General features: G+C 42.1%; 1 protein-coding gene across 1 annotated transcript in view; it reads left to right on the top strand.

Annotated features, from left to right (window-relative positions):
* The window catches only part of SEC23IP (SEC23 interacting protein), a 90,000-nt gene extending 75,884 nt beyond the window's left edge, over nucleotides 1–14,116 (top strand). Inside the window, exon 20 of the transcript XR_009559286.2 lies at nucleotides 13,993–14,116. The gene's annotated coding sequence lies outside the window, so the exon portion shown is untranslated. The remainder of the gene's footprint in view (nucleotides 1–13,992) is intronic.
* Nucleotides 14,117–22,971: the final 8,855 nt, after the last annotated feature.

The following is a 22,971-nucleotide window of genomic DNA, read 5'->3' as shown; positions in this document are numbered from 1 at the left end:
CCTGACTGGGGGATATCACAAAATAGGACTGCTCTGGGGGGATTTGCTTTTTACTGATGGTCTGTAGTCATCTTCAGTATATGCTTTGAGTCGCAGATCTGAACACAGTGGCTGTGGACATTTGGGACAAGGAGCAGAGCCTGATGAGCCCTACATTCCTGAGCCAGTTGCCTCTAAAGCTTTACTTCTGTGCCCGTCTTAATGCTGAGATTCTGTTTGAAAGTTGTCACTTGCTGGCCATGTCGACAGAGGTTGTCACGAGACGGATAGCTGCGAATGATGACCTGTTGTAGGGGGACACAGGATTTGAAAGTCACTGGCGTGGGGCAAGAGGAGGCCAATGGGTGCTTTCCGTTTTAATGAAGATCTTTAGCAGTGAGAGGATGAAGCTGAGAGATGATCTAAGGTACAAAACGTACCTTAAATTTTACTGTTAATGTTTATTATTTTCCCCAGATAATAAAAGTAGAAAATTTGGAGGATACAGGTAATTATAAAGAAGAAAGCAATTACCCACCATTCCACCACCCAGAGCTAAGCTTTTATCTATGCACATATTCCTACATGTAGCATATATTATATTATATAAGAATATCTTATACTTAATATTTTATAAATATTTTATATAGAGAAATTTTATAATGATGAAAGCGATGCAGGCTTGCTGTAGAAAACTCAAGCAGAGCAGACCGTGTAAGCCAGCAGTCTCCCCTACCACCTCCTGGAGGGTCAGCGTCAACATCTGATGTGCATCCTTCCAGATGTTTTGTCCACACATGTACTCTCTGCAAATTATTTTATTCACTTATCTATTCTTTCTCACAGCCACCTGGCCCTAGATTTCCAATATCTTCTTCCAGTTCCCTGTGCTGGTGCCTGACTGGCTCAGTTAACGAGCTCACCACGCTGAACAGACTGAGGCCACTGGTTCCATACCCAGCTAGGGCCCTTTGGAATCATAGCCCATACGGGCACTCCCAGTGGCCTGGCCACCGAACATGGATGGGCTGGTTTCCAGGGCATGAGAAGAGAGCAAAAGTCCACTCTCCTTTCTGGGAGAAAGAACTTCTCACGGGGATGTCTGTAGAGGACCCCAGGAGCAAGGTAGGTCCCCCACCCCCGTCCTCCCTGTGCACGGCCATCGTGCTCAGTAATTCCCACCCTGTCACAGCGATCCTCTGTGTGGTGATTGTGGCTTGCTTAGCAGAGGCTACCTGCAGTTAAGTTGATTTAAAGAAATGAAAGATATGTTATGTCTCAACGTTTGTAGCTGCACATTCGTATGTATTCCAAACTTGTACAGCTTCTCAGAAACTCTAGAAAGGTAGCTTCTGAGTTGACGTCTAACGTGTCTGAAAAGTATTGGTGGTGTCTGGAAGCATGGGGAAGTTGGACAATCTAATATCTCCTGGTAACACATTGTTTACAAACATTACCCACCTCCTAAGAAGGATGGTGGCAAGTGTTCATGCTGGCTTGGCCACTGACAGAAGAACGGGTGATTCCCAGCGCTCTCTTAATGCTGTCACTAGCTGGTGACTTTCTCTCTCTCTCTCTCTCTCTCACTGCCCCCCGCCCCTCCCCGCTTCCCCTCCCTTCCTCTCTCTGACATGCTGGAGGGTAGTGTAGTTGGAAATCCACATTTTTCTGTATGCTCTCCCAATTTTTAAATGCAAGCCATTAACTTAATTTTCCAAAACTCCATGCAGGTAGAAAAAACCCGCATCTGTGGGCTACATTTGGCATCTATGGCCCTGCGGGCTAAATTCCACCCTATCCTTCAAGTTACATTGTCTTTTCATAATTTCAAAAAAATCTCTGAAATCCCAAAGTCCTTATCTTGCCTATCTCATGGGATTTATAGGCCAATCAGCTAAGTAGTTATTTATATTCAACACCCTTTAGCTGACTCTTTAAGAGGATTAAGGGGCTGACTTTAAAACACTTAAAAGGTGGCTGTTTTGGATATACTTTTAATGTATGCTAAAGGGATTTTGGTTTAAGGAACAAATTCTGTGGTTTTGTAAAGAGAGGCTAAATGGAAATTAAACTTATTATAGAAATATCAGTGAGCATGGTTACCTTCCTATAATATAAATTCAAGCCTACACTGATTTAAGAGTGTTATGATGCTATCTCTTTGAACAGAGTAAAATGGTAGTATACATGACAAAGTTGAAAGGTTGTTCAGTTCTTTTTTCCATTATTAGAGTCTAAAGCTCCTTTTTCTATGTGGAACAAAGATGTCAATTATACAGAAAAACATCAGACGCTTTCCCTATTACCTGCTCCCCAACCCCCATATCTTTCTCTTAGTTGCGGCACGTGAGATCTTTGTTGTGGCATGTGGAATCTTTTAGTTGTGGCATGCAGAATTCTTAGTTGCGGCATGCGGACTCTTTAGTTGCGGCATGTGGGATCTAGTTCCCTGACCAGGGATCGAACCTGGGGCCCCCTGCATTGGGAGCACGGAGTCTTACCCACTGGACCACCAGGGAAGTCCCCCTCAGTACATTCTAAACTGCCTGCAGGGTCCACAGGAAATATATTGTGGTCTCCAAGCTGTCAGTACTAACTACTGATTTATCTATTTTCTGGCTCATCACCTTTCTCTTCGGAGCGATTAATCAGCTCTCAGGACTCTAAGAACTAAGAGTAAGTCTGATTCTGTAAGATGATAAGAAAAATGAGTGAATGGTATTTGGCGATAGTTGCTGGCTTCACTGCTTTATGTTCTTGTCACTGGGGTGACACGCTATGATAAAATCCATTTCTTTTATGGGAATTTTTTTTTACAGGAGTCTGGAGGCTCCATGTGTCAGTAACTCAGTTCCCAGATCAGTGGAGACCTTGAATCTGTGCCCCTCTATTGAACAATGGGAAGTTTCCCTTCCAAAGTCAACTCGAATATCTGACAATTAGAAAAAAATTCTAATTTTGGGGGGGTGGGTAGAGCTTAATAATATCTAATTCCGAATGATATGCAGTATTACATTTAGCGTAAGGACAAACCATACATTAGAGGGTCACAAAACCTGTTCCTTGGAACCATATTTATTTTTTCACAGTTCTTCATGACAATCAGTTGTGGCTTAAAAGTCACAGATGGTTGGGCTGAACTTGTGCTTGCGCTTTTCTTTATTGGTAAAGACGTTCTCTAAATACAAGGTTCCTATCAGCATCCAATGAAGACTTTCTTGTTGCTCTTTTAACTCTATCATAGTTCTAGAAGTCACAGGTTTTCAACTGCAGTGTGTTCCTACTGTGATATATATTGCCACTAATATAACAAGAAATGATCTTAGGAGATATATGAATGCTTTTTTAAATTTAAGTGGCTATATATTTATTTTAAGGTAGTTGAAAAAAATACAACTAGCACACCAAACCAGTGAATTCAGATCTTATATCATTCTTTTGACATAAAGTAGATGATTTAAATGAAATTATTAAGTAAATAATGGTTTGGGTGATACACGAATACAGCAAAAATCATATGGATGGGGCTTCCCTGGTGGTGCAGTGGTTAAGAATCTGCCTGCCAATGCAGGGGACATGGGTTTGAGCCCTGGTCCGGGAAGATCCCACATGCCACGGAGCAACTAAGCCCATGTGCCACAACTACTGAGCCCATGTGCCACAACTACTGAAGCCCACACGCCCTAGGGCCCGTGCTCCACAACATGAGAAGCCACAGCAATGAGAAGCCCGCGCACCACAACGAAGAGTAGCCCCCGCTCGCTGCAACTAGAGAAAGCCTGTGCGCAGCAAGGAAGACCCAACGCAGCCTAAAAAAAAATAAAAAATCATATGGATGGTTCGGAAATGATTGAAGCATGAGAAACTGAATTAATGAAGTCTCACTGGGTCTGTCAGCGTGATACTACCTTTTAACTTTAAAATTTCAATCAAATTAGGATTAGATGGACCTCAAAGGTTAACATAGATAATCCTAATGATTTAACATGGAGCCTGAAAAGAATAAGTCAGTTGTTGAGCTTAGCTTCCCGTTTTACCATCTTGCATCTTAGGTTCTATTGTTGTAGGCACCTTATGTTATATAATAGTGTACCCTCTGGACTCCTGACTCTACCACTTAATTTTTGTGTGAACTCAAATTTTTTCAACTGCTATGAATCTATTTCTCTCACCTGTAAAATGGGGAAAAAATAGTACCAGGCTTGGGAGTTTCTTCTAAAGATTAAATAAATGAAAACACATTAAGGATTTAGGCTGTTACCTCATGAAGCACTGAATAAATATTAGCTATTATTATTTTACGTTTCTGAAAGGTGGTGTAAATATAGTGGTTTACACCTAAAATTTCATTTATCATGCCACAGAAGAGTCTATTTAGGGACTCCCCTGGTGGCGCAGTGGTTAAGAATCCACCTGCCAATGCAGGGGACATGGGTTCGATCCCTGGTCCGGGAAGATCCCATATGCCATGGAGCAACTAAGCCCGAGGGCCACAACTACTGAGCCTGCATGCCACAACTACTGAAGCCCGCGTGCCTAGAGCCTGTGCTCCACGGCAAGAGAAGCCACCACAATGAGAAGCTCGTGCACCACAACGAAGAGTAGTCCCTGCTCGCCACAACTAGAGAAAGCCTGCACATAGCAACGAAGACCCAACGCAGCCAAATAAATAAATGTATAAAAAAAGAAAAGAAAAGAAATGCTTGGTGAGCCCCGTTGTGAAGCAAAGAATTACTGTGAAATGTACTGCTTTTTAAGATCTGTATTTTTGGATGGAATGGGTTGAATGTGAGGCTGTTCTTGGAAACATTTAAGTCCTATAAGATTTGACAGGCATTTCTTTTCACTGGTTCTCACTATGACTTGGCACAAAGAAAGTTACTTCACATGGTAATGTAAATTAGCTCAGGATTCTTGAAGGCAAATATTTCAAACAGTATGTGTAATACTTTAGGATGATAGTCTGTATATCGAGAAAAAGAACTACATTTCTCCTGGGAATCTTTTAGAGGAACGCTAGATTAGGGCGCTTGAAAATGAGGTTTTGGTTTCCATTCTCTTTAGCACCACCTGAATAGGATGCAATTTCATTCTTAAAAAAGTTTGTAAGATATCAAATTTTTTGCAGTTAAGCATGTTATATATTCTTACCTGGGAGAGTATTTTTAAAAATCTGTTTATTACTTGCTTGACTTTATGCTTAATCTTTTTTTTAACTTTTTATTTTATATTGGAGTGTAATTGGTTAACAACGTTGTGATAGTTTCAGGTGTACAGCAAAGTGATTCAGTTATACACGTACATGTATCTATTCTTTTTCAAATTCTTTTCCCATTTAGGTTGTTACATACTACTGAGCACAGTTCCCTGTGCTATACAGTAGGTCCTTGTTGGTTATCCATTTTAAGTATAGTAGTGTGTGCATGTCAACCCCAAACTTGAAGAGTTTTTTGATTGTAGCTGTTTAGGTAGGGCTACATGGAGAATTGTAGAGTTTTTAGAGTTGGACGAAGCCTGAGGTATTGTTTTTCTTTTTTTTTTTTTTTGCGGTACGCGGGCCTCTCACTGTTGTGGCCTCTCCCGTTGCGGAGCACAGGCTCCGGACGCACAGGCTCAGTGGCCATGGCTCACCGGCCCAGCTGCTCCGCGGCATGTGGGATCTTCCCGGACCGGGGCACGAACCCGTGTCCCCTGCATCGGCAGGCGGACTCTCAACCACTGTGCCACCAGGGAAGCCCTGAGGTATTGTTGAGTTATCTTCTCCTTCTTGTTCTTTCTTTCTCTCACAGAGCTGTACAGAAGTTCACCAACTTGTCCAAATTGCCCAGGTTGGTAGTATTGAATAATTCTTTTAATTTAGTACCCCGTGCCCAATTCTGTTTAGATTCTTCACTCATTAAGCATCCAAAGCCTAAGTTTCTTTGTCCTGTCAATTCCTCACAAATTTATTGTTTCTTCCTCTAAAAAGTATAAAAGCTGCCTGCTTTGTCCACTTCTTAGGTCCCATTTCTATAAGACCTTGATGTGCACAAATTAAAATTAGTTTCTTTTTCTCCTGTTAATCTGTCTTGTGTCAATTTTACTATTAGTGCAGCCACAAGGACTCAAGAGGGGTAGAGGGGGAAATTTTCCCTCCCCAACAATGCATAAAGGTGAGAGAGCCTTAAAACCATGGAGAATTACCTAGACACAGGACCTAGATGGCTGAGGTGTTCAGGAATTTTCTTTTCCTAACTGACTCTGGGTGAGGGTGGAAAACTCACCCAGTGAGAATCTGGGGGCAAATAAGTGTTAGAAAAATTATCCTGGTACTTCTTTTCATGAAGAAACAGAAAGGTTCTAGCATGCTAAAAACCAAACCCCTGATTTATAAAGGGGTTGAATTCTACTTTGCTATTGCAAAGAAGAAAGGATAAAAATATCCATTTTGAATAAATCTCTGCGTATTGTGCCCCATTTCTCTCTTCCTCTCTTGCCTGCAGGTGTATGGTCCCAGCAGCCTTGATTAGTTCCTGATGCTCGCTTTGTTTATTTATCTTGAGCTCCACTCTGTACCTCTCTCTGGGCCCAACTTGTTTGATATATCATAAATATTAATGAGCTAATCTTTCCTACTGAAAATAATGAAGAGGAGGAAGTATTTGGGTCTTCTCTCTGTCTCTAAATGTCTCCCCAAATGAGTCTCAATTCACCAAATAGAGGCTTTGGATTAAAACAAGCCGTTCTTACCTATATGGGAAAAGGATCCCCAAAAAAGTGGAGATATATATATATATATATATATATATATATATATATATATATATATATAAAACTGATTCACTTTGTTGTACACCTGCAACTAACACAACATTGTAAATCAACTATACTCCAATAAAAATAAAAAACTAAAAACAAAAACCAAGAAAACCAAGCCATCCTTGAGACAGTTCTGAAAAGGGAAGTATCAGACACTCACTTGTTAGTGTGAAATACTTAGATTATTTTTCTTCCAATACCAAGTTGAAAGCTACACTTAGGAAGAGATTTGTCTATTTGTGAGTGGGGAAGGGGTCGTTGTGGCTCATAGGGGAGCTTTTGGCAGTTCAGAATGCACCAGAGAATTGCTGGTGGTGCTGGTATGCTGGCGCTGGGAGGGGGTTGAGGAGGCTGGTGATTTAGCCCAGCGTAAGTTTAATTAAGAAATAATTGTATGGACATTATAATTTCTGCTCCTTTGTATTTATTAGATCCTATGTATAGTAATCCTGTGTGTTTATTAGAAAATCCTCCTGAAATAGCCTTGTGAGACTTTTGTCCTTTCATTTAGAGAGCTGTCTGGTGGGGAAAAAATGATGCACAGCAAATTAGAGGTTTGCACAGGGAAGCTTTTGCCCTGGCCAGCTGTGCCATTAACCTTTCACCTGGTGGCTAATTGCCTGTGGATCTCAGAAGCTGAAGCTAATTAGAAATCTCAGTAAATGGGACATTCTGAAAGTCTTTAGGAAACTTTTGGTTCCCTCCCTAGGCAAATTTTGCTTACATTTACCTTTTTCTGTTATGAAGGAAAGTATGATCTAAATGTCCTAACATAAGTAGATCTCCAAGATATATTAAGTCAACAAGATAAGTTTCAGGACTAAGCCTTAAGTATGATACACACACACACACACACACACACACACACACACACACACACACACTGCTATAGATCCTCTGTAAGTAAATACTTGAATATATGTATGCAAAGTAGCTGTCTCATGAGGTTGTTATGAAGATTAAAAAAAGATGATGGGTATAAAATTCCTAGAACAATGTCTAGCACAGTGTAAATATGTCACAAGTGTTAGCTATTACTATGATGTAATGCATTTAGAATGACTTGTACTGAACTTGTAGCCAAACTTGTAACAGTGGGGTGGGGTAGGTGGATGAATTGGACTGTAGCCTGATCTTTAATGTTTCAATACTTGTGCAATAAAGAAATATGTTCACAAATTACTTGTAGAATTAAAAAGGAATTTAATAGATCTTAACATAAAAGCAGATATATTGAATAAAAATTTAAGAGAGATATCACAAGCAGGGCTGCCATGGGACCTGGGCAGAGGGGATCCTGCCTTGAGCCCCGTGTTCTAGAGAGTCCTGCATCTCAGAGAACACATCGGCAGCTCTGTCACTTAGGAACTGGTACCCAACATGGGTATGGTATGATTTAGTGCTAATTAAAAACCCAAACACCTGCTTTTGTGACTAGCTCCATTCAGGCCCCAGGGAAATGCTTCTCCATGCCTCTTGCCCTTGAACAAAGGCAGCTGCCCCCAAACGCTAGGAAGGGTGAGGCTTGTGCTGCTGCCTGTGTGGGAGCTGCTTTGTTGCCTAAGGATGATTTGAGCAGCAGAGCAGTGAGGTAAAGAAGAGACAATTTAATTAATTTGTCTTTAATTAACTTATAATGGATTCTTGCATAAAGAGTTACTGTTTCCCAGTAGTGCCAACATTTGTTTTCTTGCTTCTCTTTCTGTTCCAATTCTTGCTTCCAGAGGTACTCACAAATTAGCGCAGTATTTGCAGTAGTTATGCACGGCAGCTGAGGAATATTCTGCAATATTAAAACAATGCATATATTCTTGAATTTGTATATACGGAGGTCTAGATATAACATCATGAAGCATGTCTATTTTTTATATAGGCAACTAGATGGAAATTGAATGCTAGAATTATGAATAGTTTTACTTCTATAAAATATATTTAATATGCTTTGATTGCATTTTCAAAAAATCAAATGACTAGTTTTAAGAACTTTTGACTTAAAAATTTTATCTTCATTAATTAAAAGTTTTATTTTGTCTGTATATACCCTACTCCCCCACCACTTTGGAATGTTTTTATTAAAAAACCCTATTTTGAAACCATAAAAATAATTCTAATTTTCAGATTTTAATGTTTTCTTTTAATTAAATCAATTTTATTGAGATAAATGTACATAAAATAAAGTGCAGCAATTTTAATTGTGGTGAATTTTATGAATGTATACAAATAACCACCACCAAGATCAAGACAGAACGTTTCCATCACGTCCAACTTCCTTGTGCCCTTAATTGTCAATTTCTCTCTCTACCTCAAGCCCCAGGCAATAACTGATCTGTTTCTATCACTATAGATTTGATTACATTTTCTAGAATTTAACATTATATGGAATCATACAGGATATATGTATTTTGTGCCTGGCTTCTTTCTTCCTGCATAATATTTTTGAGATTCATCTATGTTGTGTGTATCAGTAGTTTGCTAATTTTTTTTTTTTGGCCACGCCACACAGCTTGCAGGATTTCAGATTTCAGTTCCCTTACCAGGGATTGAAACTGGGCCACGGAAATGAAAGCCCGGAATCCTAACCACTAGGCCACCAGACTCCCAAGTTTGCTTATTTTTATTGCAGAGTAGTAGTCTTTTGCATGGGTATACCAAAATTTGTTGATCTGTTCACCTATTGATGGCTATTTGGGTATGATGAGTTTTGAGCTCTTGTGAGTAAAGCTACTTTGAACATCTGCATGCAAGTTTTGTGTGGACATATGCATTCATTTCTTTTGGGTAAGTAACTAGGATTGGAATTTCTGGTTCTTATAGTATCTGGTATATTAACTTTATAAGAAGCTGTCTTATATCATTTTACACTCCCATCAGCAATGTGTAAGTGTTAAGTTGCTCCACATCTTTGTCAACATTTGTTACTGTCAATCTTTTAAAATTTTAGCCGTTTAGTGGGTGTGTAGTGGCATCTCATTGTGATTTTAATTTGTATTTCCCTGATGATTAATGTGCTTATCTGCCATTCATATATCCTCTTTGGTGAAGTGTCTATTCAAATCTTTTGACCATTTGTCTTCTTCTTATTGAGTTGTAAGGGCTCTTTTATATATTTGGGGAGATATAAGTTTCGTAAATATTTTCTTGCAGCCTGTGGCTTATCTTTTTATTGTCTTAAAGTGTTTTTTGAAGCAAAATATTGAATTTTTGATGCAGTCCCCTTTATCGATTTTTTAAAAATGGTTTGCTGTATTTTTTTAAAAGATGTATTTATTATTTATTTTATCTTATTTATTTTGGGCTGTGTCGGGTCTTAGTTGCAGCACGTGGGATCTTTGTTGAGGCATGCGGGATCTTTCCTTGTGGTGCGCAGTCTTCTCTCTAGTTGTGGCGTGCGGGTTTTCTCTTCTCTAGTTGTGGAGTGAGGGTGCCAGAGCGCGTTCACTCTGTAGCTTGTGGCACACGGGCTCTAGTTGAGGCGCAGAGCTCAGTAGTTGTGGTGTGTAGCTCAGTAGTTGTGGCATGTGGGCTTAGTTGCCCCGCGGCATGTGGGGTCTTATTTCCCCGACCAGGGATCAAACCCAAGTTCCCTGCATTGTAAGGAGGATTCTTTACCATTGAACCACCAGGGAAATCCCTTGATTTTTAAAAATTTAAAAAACAGTTCTTGCTTTTTGTGTCTTAAGAAATCTTTGCCTAGTTTAAACCCTAAAATTTTCTTCTGTGTTTTCTTTTATAAGTTTTATAGCATTAGCCTTCATATTTAGGTCTATGATATGTTTTGAGTTATTTTATTCTGTGTGGTCTGAGGTAAAGTTTGAAGTGTGCGTTTTTTTTTTTTTCTTTGTGTATGGATGACCAACTGCTCCAGGATCATTTCTGAAAAGATTGTTCTTTTTACCCATTGAATTACCTTGGCAACTTTGTTAAAACCCAACTGATCATATATGTATATGTCTAATTCTGACCAGTATTTTATTTCATTGATATCTATGTTTATCCTTTTGAAAATGCTACTCTATCTTAAATGACTGAAGTTTGGGAAGATACTAAACAGGAGAATAAAAAGCCTCAGGGACCTCAGAAATAAAACTCGAATGAATGAATGACAAGTGGCCAGTGTGTACTTTGGGGCATCCCAAATCACACTGATGATCTCATTTGCAGTGAAGAGAATTTCTAGTCTGGGATTAAACCTTCAGGTACGTTTTTCTATAAGGGGGCTCTGTGACATCCAAACTCAGGGGTACCTGTGTATTTAGGGACACCTAAAATAAATCAAACCTTAAACAATGACACTGAGCCTGGAGATATGCAACGGCAGGAAGTGAGTGATTGCTGCCCATCAGAGGGGATGTGTTGGGGTTAAACTGCAATCTCTCTGCAGGACTCCTTAGCAAGTAAAGAAAGATGGAGTAGGCATCCCTCTTGCTGATATGAACAGTAAAAATATTTATTGCTCTGTTTACCAGATGCCTAGGATCCAATTCTACGGTCTTTGATTGACAGTGTGACCCTTACCTGTGATGCATCCCAGTTTCAGTGGATAGGACAACATAATTGTGTATTTATTTGCCACCTGCCTTCCATAGAAGCAGGTTGAACTCAGGAGCTGAGTACAAAGCTGAGTCAGGTCAGAAGGGCATCAGTATTCATAGTCTGAATCTATTTCCCCAGAGCACATGGTCTATTTCAGGAGACAAAGACATGATTAACCAAGCTGGCCGCTGGTTCCTTTGGAAAACACAGAGCAAGAGTGTCACGGCAGGGCACACAGGAAAGGTGGGTGGGTCACATGATATACTACTTGGCAAGTTATCTGAGCCTCAGCTGTTCCCTTCCCCAACATCAACATGGGAAATGGAGCATTCACAACCATTTTGTTCCACTTATTGAAGCGTGCTAACAGATTTTTGTTGACTTGAATTGTCCTGCACTGCATTCCTTCACCAATCAATCCATTACACAAAATTCTACCCTCCCGTCTTCAAGTGGCAACGTGGTAGCACAGTTAACAGGGGCCTTGTTCTTTAGAGCAGAGTCCCATTGTTGCTTGTGTCCTGTCCTATCTTATCTAGCCTTCCCTAGGCGCATGTCTGGGAGATGAGGGTTACCATTCCTGAAAACTATCTTTTGATTGTTATCAATCAGTTTATTCTGAAGGCATTTCCGCCCCCCATTTTTTGTGAAATTGATTAAGACTGGCTAAGTAAAATTAGGAAACATTAAAACTCTGAGCGAATCATGGTGAAAAAAGAACCACCAAGTAGTAAATTTATCTTAGAGTATACTTCCAATGAATTTATATCTCAAATGAAAAATAATGTGTAGCATGAGGTTTTCCCCTAAAATAAGAAAACTTCGTATGGATGTGCATAGGTATGTGTTTGTATAGGGTGTGTGTGTGTGTGTGTGTGTGTGTGTGTGTGTGTGTGTGTGTGTGTCAAAGCAAATCAAACTACTTCAGTCCTTATCTAAGGAATAAAACTGTTCAAATTGCAGTGGCTTGTAAATTCCTGACTTTGGAAGAAGGAATCTGTACTGTCTTTGGAAGAGGGAATAAACATTTTCTGCAATGCAAGACCGTATTCCATTCTCTTCACCTATAAGAAATCCAGCCAAAATTATGACAGTGTATGTTAATGTAGTGGCCGCTGTTCTTGCCTGCCTGGCCCCCTTTACCCTCTTCCTCTGTTAATGGACCACCTCCCCCTTCCTTGGGGTACAGCCCTTTCTCCCCTGCAACCGTAATACTGGGGGCTGCCCTTCATAGTACTCCACCTTCCTGACCACTGCAGTGGGCACCTGGTCAACCTGGGCCCTGCATCTCTGTATGAGTTTCCCAGGGCTGCTGTAACAAAATGTCACAAACCAGGTGGCTTACCATAACAGAAACTTACTCTCTCACCGTTAGAAGTCAGAAATCAAGATGTTGGCAAGGTTGGCACCTTCTGGAGGCACTGAGGGAGAATCTGCTCCACGCCTCTCATGTAGCTTCTGGTAGTTGCTGGCAATCCTTGGCATTCCTTGGTTTGTAGATGCATTACTCTAATCTCTGCCTCTGTCATCACATGATGTTCTCCCTGTGTGTGTATATCTGTGTCCAAATTTCCCTCATCTTATAAGGACACCAGTCATTGGATTAGGTCCCATTCGAATCCAGTATGACCTCATCTTAACTTGATTAGATCTGCAATGACCCTGTTTCTAAACAAGGTCAGATTCACATGATACCAGGAATTAGGACTTGAACATGTCTTTTGGGGGACACAATTCAACCCACCACACCTTTTTTCCCATAGTGATTTGTCCAATGATAAGCATGGTACCCAAACTGGGTACCATGAAGGTTCTAATTGGAGCTTTGGGGGACATTCTTGCTTTTTGCTTGAGAGAATCGTGATGGTGCTGCTGGCCATGATGATTCCAGCCTGGGGAGAAACTTGTCTGAGAGAATGGAGCCCAGGAGTAGAGAAAAGCAGAGAGAGGAGGAGACAGTCTTGACAATGTTCAGATCATTACATCCAGACTCACCTTTCCTTGGTTTGCTCACATGAGCCATTAAACATGTTTGAGGACTTCCCTGGTGGCTCAGTTGTTAAGAATCCGCCTGCCAATGCAGGGGACACGGGTTCGAGCTCTGGTCCGGGAAGATCCCACCTGCTGTGGAGCAGCTAAGCCCATGTGCCACAACTACTGAGCCTGGGCTCTAGATCCTGCGAGCCACAACTACTGAGCCCGTGAGCCACAACCACTGAAGCCCGTGTGCCTAAAGCCCGTGCTCTGCAACAAGAGAAGCCACCACCGTGAAAAGCCTGTGCACCGCAATGAAGAGTAGCCCCCGCTCGCCGCAACTAGAGAAAACCCGCGCACAGCAACAAAGACCCAACGCAGACAAAAATAATAAATAAATAAATTTATTTTAAAACGTGTGAGATAATTTTTCAGTCATTCACAACCAAAGGGCCCTAAATAATACAATTTAAAGATGTTCTAAGATTTTGTGAGGAAAGACCCTAAAATGGAAACGCTATCTCCCAGAAAGCGACTTAGCCAAGTTCACTCCAATGTGCCTGTGTTTACTTGGCAGGTAGTGACGTGTGCATGAAGGGACAGCTCCCACCTTCCAGGCCACGTGGAGATGCCCACTTGCTCTGGATCGCCACAGTAGCAAGCACAAGCTCTGGCCTCATTTCATTTATTTTTCTTTTCTTCTCACAGGCTTAATCTGACCCTCTATCATTTTAATATGAATTTACGAAAGAAAACTTTTCTTGAGTTCCTAAGAACAAAGGAAAAATGTGGAATGATGTGCTTTTCCCAGGATGACAGAAGGAGTGCTGTAATAACACGTGAGTATCTTGTCCAGCTGCCTGATCCATTGCAAGCATACAAAGGTCACATTGCAGTATCACTGAAAAACTCTCTGCCATAAAGTGACATTCAGCAGGCAGGAGGCTGGCCTCATGTGGCACCTGCAGGACACTTTTGGCTGCAAATAATAACTTAAATAATAAGGAGCTTCTTATCTTACATAACAAGAAATGCAGACATAGGTCTTCAGTGAAGTCATCAAGTCTCTGTTGCTTCCTACCTTTCAGCTCTGCCATTCTCAGCTTGTTGGTAATATTTCTCCCCATAGTTGCAAGTTAACCTTGGGAGGTCTGGGTTCTGAATGCAACAACATTCAGAAAAGGGGAGCAACGTTTTCTCCCTTGCATGTCTTTTTATTGGAAGGAAAACTTTCTGTGAATCCCCCCATTCCAACCCTGGACTTTCCCCCAATCCTAACAGCCATGATGGAGTCTCATATTCAGGGTTGTACCAATTGCTGCAGAGGGAATTGGTTTCCCACTATGGTTTACGAATCAGCATTCACCCCTTGGGGCTGGGGAATGGCCTGTGAAGCCCAGGACACTCAATACCTGAACAAAACTGGGGGTCTGTTAGCAAGGAAGGGGCAGGGGAAAGCATCAGGATCTGCCAAAGCACTTGGACGCCATTGATGGACACTCCAAATGCCCTGATGTCAGTCTTACCCAGCAGGCTGCCCCAGAACAACTTGGGGTAAGTGGTGCATGAGGAACTGGTAAAATATTAAAACTTACTTAGTGTTTCTTAGAAGGAAGTTGATAGTGTTAATATTTAATATACTATATTTAATATAATATATTAATATAGTTTATTTATATGATATATTTCTATAGTCATATATTTTATGTATTAATAATACATGATATATCATATATTTAATGTATTAATATTTAATATACAAAAAAGAGGGCTCAAAATGAATGAACTAACCATTGAACTTAAGTTAATAGAAGAAAAGTAGAATAAACTCATAGGAAGAACCACAATGATGGAAGTAATAGCATAAGAACAAACATTAACAACATAGAAAACATTAGAATAACAATAAGAATAGGAGAACATTTTTATAGAGAGGATCAACAAAGTCAATTTGTTTCTTTGAAAAGGCTAAAAAATTTTCAAGCTTTTCGTAAGAATGATCTAGAAAAAAACAAGAGGAACACAAATAGTATCAGAAATGAAAAAGATTATAAATGCAGACATTAAAATGTAATAAAATAATATAAACCACTTTAAGTCTATAAAAATGAAAGTTTAGATGAAATGGAAAACTTGTAGAAAGGTAGAGCTAACCAAAATTGATTCAAGAAGAAATGTGTACTGGATAGGCTTATGATCTAAAGAAACTGAACCATTTGTTAAAAATCTTCCCCGAAAGGATATTCCAGATGGTTTTTACTAGCAAGCTCTATCAGATATTCAAGAAACAAATAAATCTAGTTTTATACAAATTATTCCAGATATAGAAAAAGTGGGAACAATCCTCAACTCATTTTGAAAGTTGGATAACTTTGGATAAGGACTGAATGGGAAAGGAAAATCATTCATAAACATAGTTATAAAAATCCCAAAGAAAATATTAGCAAAATCCTTTATCAATTAAATGTGTAAATCATGAACAAGTTGGGTTTGACTTAACATTATAAAATAATATAAATTATCATATTAACAGATTAAAGGAACATAGTTTTAGGATTATCTCAACACATGCCAAAAAAAGCATTTGATGAAACTTCTGTTCATGGTAAAAAAAAATTCTTAGTGAACAGAAGACTGACGATGCCAGTTTGGCCGGCCCATTGGCTAAGTAGCAGTTTCTCAGGATGTTCCCTGATGCTCTGTTGAAAGCTGACCACAGAACTCCTCTGTCCTTTGGGGCTCCTTTCCCGAGTTTCAGCTTTGTGCTGTTGTGTGAAAGTCTTGTAAATAAAAACAGGCACATGCTATATATACTGTTCTCATCCTTACTTAGTTCCATTTGACATACTTACTATAGACATATTTTCTCTTCAATATGCATAGATCTACTGCACTCTAATAGCCACATAGAAATCCATTGTATATAAACCATAATTCATGAACTTTGTTAAGAAAACATAGTTCAGCAGCCTGAAGACTGAGGGCAACTCTTAATACATACAGAATTATTATTGAGTTGGATGGAATGAAAACCATATAACATAAAAAACTGGACATTCTGGGCTTCCCTGGTGGCGCAGTGGTTGAGAATCTGCCTGCCAATGCAGGGGACACGGGTTCGAGCCCTGGTCTGGGAAGATCCCACATGCCGCGGAGCAGCTAGGCCCATGAGCCACAACTACCGAGCCTGAGCGTCTGGAACCCGTGCTCCGCAAAAAGAGAGGCCGCGATAGTGAAGAGGCCCGCGCACCGCGATGAAGAGTGGCCCCCGCTTGCTGCAACTGGAGAAAGCCCTCGCACAGAAACGAAGACCCAACACAGCCAAAAATAAAATAAAGAATTATTCTGCCTTCCTCACTGAATTACTTAAAAAAACAAAACAGGGCTTCCCTGGTGGCGCAGTGGTTGAGAGTCCGCCTGCCAATGCAGGGGACACGGGTTCGTGCCCCGGTCCGGGAGGATCCCACATGCCGCGGAGCGGCTGGGCCCGTGAGCCATGGCCGCTGAGCCTGCGCGTCCAGAGCCTGTGCTCCGCAACGGGAGAGGCCACAACAGTGAGAGGCCCGCGTACCGCCAAAAAAAACAAAAACAAACAAACAAAAAAAACTGGACATTCAGTAGATTTCCACCACCTGAGGAAAAATTTGGGCTCCTCTGGGCTGTAAAATCATCACCCTGTGAATTGAGATTTGGGTGAATGTGACAAAAGCAACTTTTGAAGGTCATCTTTCTGTATACGGGTCCAAAAGTGAGGAGAAGGTATTCAGCAGTGCTTCTGGGGATGTGACCCAACAGAGAGAACGTGACTACAAAGTCCATAAACCCGAGGTGCTTTTATTCTAGAAAAATCTATAGTCACTCCAACTACCCGCCCCCCATCCCCCCAGGAAATTTGTTGGGATGTTTGTTTTAAACAATACCGTCTGTGACTCCCACTTTGGTGGACTGACTGTGGGGCAGGAAGGGCTGGCCAGGCACCTTCCAGAACAAAGGGGACCTGGCTTGGGGGGGAGGATGGGAGGTCGGGGGTGTGAGAATGCAGGTCACAGGTTCATCACTGCACTCTTTGGCAAGTGACTTGGGCTCTCCTGGGCCTTCTTTCCTCTTCTTTAAAATGGGCAGGATGGTGTTTGTTAAATGGTGTTTGTGAGCCTTAAGTAAGATAAGTTTCCCTGCCAAAGAAGGGTGGATTTCAGAATATAGCAAACAGCTTGCCGTTTGGGGAATGTGTTATTCCAGGGAATAGTTTTCAAGTGGAGTCAGACTGTGTCCTTCCTTGTGTTCAGGGGTTGCACTCAGCGTGATAATAAGGAAAGTATCATAAAGTAATTTCTGGGTTAACCCAGCTGTTGGCCATTCATTTTTCCTTTTTGCTGGGTTGCCCCCTCTAAGACCCTCCTCAAACCACCAAGCAGCAGTGGGGCAGTCACTGGAAAGTGCCCAGGGGAGACTGGGAGAGGACTCTAAGTACCTCCCTCACCCCATAAACAACTTAAACAACCTGATTAGACATTTCTATTCTGTCCCTCAAATCTCTCCTCTCTTGCCAGTAGGGGTTTCTCCCTCCTTGGGCAGAGCTCAGCCTAACTGGCTCAACCACGTAAAAACCTGCGGTTAATAGACCCTGTCCTCACCTGAAATCAGTTTGGCAACCCTATCCTTTTACTAGAGCATAACCTTAGGGCCTTTACCATACTGGTCCATGCCAAATTCTTAGCAAAACATTTTTTCCACAAGAGAAGATGTCGTGCCAGTTGCTACGAGATTCTGTTTTCCCTCCATATTTTTGCATCAGCAACATTGTCGTGGGCATGTGAAGCTGGCAGGAGCCTCTTCTGTCACTGCCAGACTCCTGATAATGTTGCATGTGTTGCCTTGGCCACCTCTGGCTTCCTCAGTTATGTGCAGCTGCTACTGGCTACATGCAGATCCCTCTTGGGCCATGTCCAAGCTCTTCACAGCTCCCTCCACCCTTTCCAAGCACTCGCCCTGGTGGTAGGGAATTCAGTGCGGAGGCTTGAGTGCCTGTGTGATGGGGCCATTGTAACTCCAGGACCCAGCGCTGCACCTACCCAGGAAAGCTACCCCCAAATTTCTGTGGAACAAATCCATGTATATCCATCGACTGCTGAGTGTTATATATTACCCTCCATATAACCTTCTACACTTTCTTGCTGTGGAAGGGTGTATTAGTTTTCGAGGACTGCTATGACAAAGTAGCACAAACTGGGTGGCTTAAACAACAGAAATTGTCTCTCAGTTCTGGAGGCCATGAAACTGAGCAGAGCCCTGTAGGGGTTTTCCGGGTACAAAAGCCCTTCTGTGTTGCCTGTTTCTTGTTTGTAAAAAAAAGCCTTTAGTCTCCTAGGCTTTCCCTGAGTTTCAGAGAGCAGGCTCAAACAGTTAAGTAATTAGTGAAGTGAGGGAATACAGAAAGGGAAATCAGTCAAGCAAGAAAAGTAATGATAGCTTAAACAATAGTTCAGATAAATAAAACATAAATTAAATGAAAAACTTAAAAAAATTAAAAAATAAAAAATAGTTCAGATAATGAAACAGAGTCCTGCCTCCCCCTCAAGGGATATATATAACAATCTGATGCTTATCTTTGAGTTGTTCTGCAGAAACTAAGACACCCACCCAGGTGGAGGATGGTGACTGCATGCTGACCACAAGCAGGCAGACCCCAGACTGGCTGGAACCAGAAACTGATGATTAAGGTTCCTGAAACACCACCCTGTTACCTCACCACCAACCAATCAGAAGAAAGTCATGTACCCTGCAACTCTCACCCCAAATGTTGCCTTTAAAAACCCTTCCCTGAAAGCCGTTGGGAGTTTGGGTCTTTTGACAACAAGCTGCCTGTCCGCCTTGCTTGACACCTGACTTCATTTTAACTAACTACATCTGCAATGAGTCTAAGTCAGGTCACATTCTGAAGTACTGGGGTTAGAACTTGAACATAGGAATTTGGGGGTCGGGATGTCATTCAACCTATAACAAGGGTTACCAAGTGGTATAGTTCCTTTCCTTTGTTCTCAATTCTGTTGCTCTTTCTCCATTTATGTTAGAAGAGGTTGAAACTTACATAGATTTCTTTGAAGTATGGACAGAACTTTCCTTGAGGAGGACCAAGGAAATGTTCCTCACCTTAACAAACCTTATAAGAATTTTGGGTTTTCTCTGAATATGACAACTGAGGCTAAGAATCTTAGTGATCACGTAAATCGTGCTATTTCATCTCGACCTTGTGTATCTGTGAATAAACGATATTTTCTCTTTGGAATCAGTGAACTGTTGGCACCTCATTTTTAGCTGTGTGACTTTAAGTAAAATGTAGTGCTGTCTTGTGACGGGATGGACACAGCTGACACGACGTTTGTTAGAAGAAACCGGAAACGATAGAAATGGCAAACCTTTTCTCTACTGCTTGCTCAGACAGACGCTGCTCTAAGCACGGGACTCATCCAACCGCCCCCAACCCCACCAGAGGGCTGCTGTTAACAATCATGCCATTTACAGGTACAGAGACCATGCACACAGAGCGGCCAGCAGATGGCGCCAGAGCTAGATTTGAATCCAGGCAGCCTCATTCCCACCTGGGAAGGCACGGGGTGATTCTGACACTGTAACCAGGCTAGAGCTTGTATGCCCGTGGCAGCTACAAAGTAAGTTTGCAGCAAAGTAAGGGTTTGTTGCAGGGCGCCGAGCAAGGGAGTGGGAGACAAGCCTCAGATCCATTCCAACTTGTTCTTTGAGTTAGGGGTTTTTTTTTTTAAAGGGAAAGAACAAAGGGGCTGGGATTAATCATGTCCTGTGACATTTCTTTGACATTCCTTATTTGAGGTTTTGGAGTAAAGATGTCTGTGGTTTACGATTCTCTGGCGGGGTGGTCCACGGCTTGGGGGTCTGTTAGTTCATCTTGCCCTGGAGAAACAACCTGAATTTGTAGTTAAGGGTGATATCTAAACAGCAATTTTAGCACATTAACGATGTTATTGACAACAGCAATTTTCGTACAATAATGACTATCGACAGCAGCAGTTTTAGTCATCTGACTTGTGGATTAGTGTTCAGTTATCCCAGGGTTGAGGTCAGAGGGGACAAGAAGGGGAATAAAGTTTTAGATAGAGAGGTTCATCTTAAACGCGGCTTTAGGGGGGACTCGGTTTGAACACCTCACTCTAATCCCAGCCATTGCCTAGAGCCTCTCCGGGAATACACAGCCCCCGTGGGAGTACAGCTATCTTTCAGGGAGCCTTTGAAGAGCATGGTGTTGGGAGTGGAAACTTACATGGATTATAGTTAATTTTTACCATCTACATTTCTGGCCAAGAAACTGTCTTGGTAAGATGCAAAACTCAGTCATGTGCCTGCCAACAGTGCCACAGCCTCGGGCCGTCAGGCAGTTGGCCCTGCCCCACACTGGCCCTGGAAGTGTCACCTCTTCAGGTGCCCGGTGGAGCCTGTTCCCTTTGGAAGTCCTCCAGCTCCTGTCTCTCCCCGGCCTGTGGCTGACGCTCTCTGGGCAATTCTCCATTCATTAACCGTTCCCTCAGGGTTTAAGGCAGAGGAAAGAAGCTAATACCTAGTGTGGAACTTGGCAGAGGGAAGGATGGCAGGAGCGAGATTGGAGCCAGTGGCTTAGATGCACGGAGGGGGTTTGCCGCCCTGCTCTGCTGGCTTGGTCTCCAAGGTCATGGTGAAGATGCACACATTTTACTTGGGGAGAGAGAGGGAAAAGGGCCGGTTGTGGAGGACATCTCTGCTTCCCATGAAGTGACAGAGAATATGCCCCAAGGAACCCTAGTCAGGACACACCAGGGGCTGGGGCAGTTTTCAGAGCCCAGAGGATCTGCTTAAAGAATGGGCTTCTGGTGACTGGTTAAGGGGGGCGGCATTGGGAAGAAGAAGAAAGGGGAGGGACTGGACGGGGTGAGGGGGAGAAAAGCCAAAGGTGGCCAGGCTCACCGTCTTGCCTGGGGCTTACCTGGAAATTTTGCCTTGGGGTTGACTCATTATTACGGCTAACAGTTATGGAGGAATGGGAAGAACTGGCCTATGAGTGGCTAAGTCATTTTATGGACAAATATGTACCTCTATTTTCCTAACTGCAGCTTTCCAGGATGGCATTGGGCTAGGAATGTGGGTTTTGCAGCTGCAGCACTGCTGGCGTTCCCGTCCAGCTCTGATGCTTTCTGTGTGAACTTGAGCATCTCTAAGCCTAGACAATCTCTCAGCAGCGAATGAGAGAAACACACTGGGGTTGGGGAATGGGGAGAGATCTCTATGGGACCTACATGCTGAGGACTGAGAGCTGAATTCTCCATGCTGGAACATGATTTTATAAACTATGCCCATGTAGAGCTGACTCATGCTTGCTGGGTTTGTGTGGATAAAACAGAAACTAGCCAGAGCAGATTCTGGAGAACAGAACTGGTTCTGCTTGGAATCATGTGAGACAAATCAACAGTAGCTTGTCAAAAAACTGTATGTAGGACTAGAGTCTTGGGAAACCACCATATGTTAATGACTGAATTTAGTTTTGTGAGTATCTGCATACATGTGATGTAAATTTAAATTCTAACCTTCTCACAATGCTAGATCTATCTGTGAAGTGTTAAAAAACAAAATTCAAGTGAGTAAATTTGAAGATTTAATGGAGTTTATTAAGTGACTGATGAGTCGGGCAGCATCCATTCTACCAGCTAGAAGGAGACTCGGAGAAGGTTGTACAAAATGGAAAGCTTTTTGTTTTTTTTTTAAATTTATTTATTTATTTTTGTCTGCGTTGGGTCTTCGTTGCTATGCGCTGACTTTCACTAGTTGCAGCGAGCGGGGACTACTCTTCGTTGTGGTGCAAGGGCTTCTCACTGCGGTGGTTTCTCTTGTTGCAGAGCACGGGCTCTAGCCACGTGGGCTTCAGTCGTTGGGGCACGTGGGCTCAGTAATTGTGGCTCGCAGGCTCTAGAGCCCAGGTTCGGTAGTTGTGGCGCATGGGCTTAGTTGCTCCGCGGCATGTGCTACCTTCCCGGACCAGGGCTCAAACCCGTGTCCCCTGCATTGGCAGGCGGATTCTTAACCACTGCGCCACCAGGGAAGCCCTGACCCTCTTTTTAAATGTTGCAGTTAAACACGACAGTTTGTAAAGAATTTCCAGAGAGTTTATAAACTCAGGGGTCCATCTCTGTTTAAGAAACTGAGTGCACGGACTTCCCTGGTAGCTTTCAGGTTTGCATTCCTGCTTTCAACTTTGTATAATTACTTAGGGATTACTTTGTATGTACTCTCAGGTATGTCTATTTGCCAGCCACTGCCCGTGCAAATATTCGACTTGAAAAGAGTGTGTGTATAAGGCCGCATGTTTGGATAACACTCCCAGATCATTCCATGTGGGAAGAATTCCACTAGAAAACACACCCACTGTTTCTTCCACTGATTCAGCTTTGAACCTGCTTAAGCCAATTTGTTGCTATTCTGATCATGGTCAGCAGTTATATTAAAGTCCTGATAAATCAATTTACAAGTCAAGCAGTTTCGCACTGCAGGGTATTACTTTGTGGGGAGAGAAGAGATGGGAGTAGTAGCTTGGGATTCATAATCGATGCACCTCTCTTGTATAGACCCTTTCCTTAGAGTAGGATTTTGTGCAGGCATGCCATAAAGCAAATCTTATGAAGCCTGAAA

Source organism: Globicephala melas, chromosome 16 (genome assembly GCF_963455315.2).
Source record: "Globicephala melas chromosome 16, mGloMel1.2, whole genome shotgun sequence".
Taxonomy (NCBI): Eukaryota; Metazoa; Chordata; class Mammalia; order Artiodactyla; family Delphinidae; genus Globicephala; species Globicephala melas.
The sequence above is the reverse complement of the archived record's forward strand: the minus strand, read 5'-3'. Positions and strand labels throughout refer to the sequence as shown.